The sequence below is a fragment of the Carassius gibelio genome, chromosome A23 (assembly GCF_023724105.1).
Source record: "Carassius gibelio isolate Cgi1373 ecotype wild population from Czech Republic chromosome A23, carGib1.2-hapl.c, whole genome shotgun sequence".
Classification (NCBI taxonomy): domain Eukaryota; kingdom Metazoa; phylum Chordata; class Actinopteri; order Cypriniformes; family Cyprinidae; genus Carassius; species Carassius gibelio.
In genome coordinates, this window is record NC_068393.1 from 15,007,062 (window position 1) to 15,009,357 (window position 2,296).

Here is a 2,296-nt window from a genome sequence, read left to right on the forward strand (position 1 = left end):
TCTATGGTGTATTTATTACAGAAAATATGACATACGGTCTTCTTCATAGACTGTATAAAAACATGTCTTCATATACACTCACTGGCCACTTTATTATGTACACATTGCTAGTACCAGGCTGGAACCCTTTTGCCTTCAGAACTGCCTTAATTCTTCGTGGCATAGATTCAACATCAAAGTTTTGGAAACATTCCTCAGAGCTTTTGGTCCATATTGACATGATAGCATCACGCAGTTGCTGCAGATTTGTTGGCTGCACATCCATGATGTGAATCTCCCATTCCACCACATCCAAAAGCTGCTCTATTTGATTTAGATCTGGTGACTGTGGTGGCCATTTGAGTAAAGTGAACTCATTGTTATGTTCAAGAAACCAGTCTGGGATGATTTGAGCTTTGTGACATGGTGCATTACCCTGCTGGAAGTAGCTATCAGAAGATGGGTACGCTGTAGTCATAAAGGGATTGACGTGGTCAGCAACAATACTCAGGTAGGCTGTGGTCTTTAAATGATGCTCAGTTTGTACTGAGGCCCAAAGTGTGCCAAGAAAATATCCCCCACACCATTACACCAGCCTGAGCCGTTGAGACCAAGCAACGTTTTTCAAATCTTCTATGGTCCCATTTTGGTGAGCCTGTGTGAATTGTAGCCTCCGTTCTTACCTGTTCTTAGCTGACAGAAGCAGCACCCAGTGTGGTCTTCTGCTGCTGTAGCTCATCTGCTTCAGGGTTCGATGTGTTATGCGTTCATAGATGATATTCTGTATACCTTGGTTGTAACATGAGGTTTTTTGAGTTACTGTTGCCTTTCTATAATCTCTGACCAGACTGCCCATTCTCCTCTGACCTCTGACATCAACTGGGCATTTTCGTCCACACAACTGCTGCTCACTGGATATTTTCTCTTTTTCTGACCTAAAGTTGGTTCTGCGTGAAAATCCCAGTAGATAAACTCAGATCAGCCCCTCTGGCACCAACAACCATTCTACATTCAAAGTCACTTAAATCCCATATTTCCCCATTCTGATGCTCGGTTTGAACTTCAGAAAGTTGCTGCCATTTGATTGGCTTAATAGCAATTTGTGTTACCAAGCAAATTAACAGATGTACCTAATCAAATGACAGTGAGTGTATACCGAGATGGGTTGTGGTGTCCCTAGTGGTCAGAACAAGGATGTACAAGTTACTTTTCAGATGATATAAACAATTTATGATACATCTTATTTGGTATCAAACATTTCAAAACGAGTATCATTTTAGTCCAAAGAATCTGAATCCTTGTTTTCTGGTGTTTCATCATTCAAAAGTGGATGTGTCTTGAATTTGAATGCTATTTACATGCGATTTGAATTAAGTGCAGCCATGTATAAGGTTATATTATTATAATTATTATTATTCATAGATAAAAGTGACTCCATAACACAACATGCAGACAACATTTACATAATGTTTCACAGAAAAATTTTTATTGTTGCAAAATACAAAAGTCAAAAATAGCAGATTTTACCAGGGCAGTTTTTTTAACCAAAAGACAATAATCTGCTTTTTCCAATAATGTGCCATTTATAAAAATCTGTATTATTTGTGCTACAGTAAAAACAACTTATAAAAACATGATCATGTCCAAATAATATAAGATGAAGTTTGTGGTCTGTGTCGACAGACGGTATCATACAAAGACAATTCAAGTTCAATTCAGGTTCAACCAAATATACACATAAATGACAGCACAAATAATTGTCTGCAAAAATACAGCAGAGAGTAAGACAATTACAGATCAAGATAAATCTCTTTGGTTCATTCTGTGGTGTTAATTCTGCTCCTCACCTATCATAAAACCCCTTCAAGTACACTTGAAGCAGACATAAGGCCACTTTAAGATTAATACAGGAAGTGTCAAGATAAGCATGAGGTTTTAATACACACAAAACAGTGTTAAAAACAGGTATTTTACATAATATCATGGTAACGCAGCTCAGCAACAGTAAAAAAAACCCTGCAGTTTAAACAAGGCCTTGTGTAAAGTAATAAGACTTATCTGAAACAAGGATGAATTGGTGCTTGGTTTCACATTTGCATTTATGGAAAAAGTATTTATAGCATGCTTGATAAGAGACGAAGTGTATGCCTGTGACATTTTTCACTCTAATCTGAAATACACAAGTTTTCCTTTAAAGTATGATTATGAATGTTGAAGACTGAAAATTGTGAGGCTGAGTTCAGGTAGGACTTTGCATAGAGAGACTGGCATGAAAGTTTATCGTGCTTTATGTTATAACATAATACAGTGACTTCAG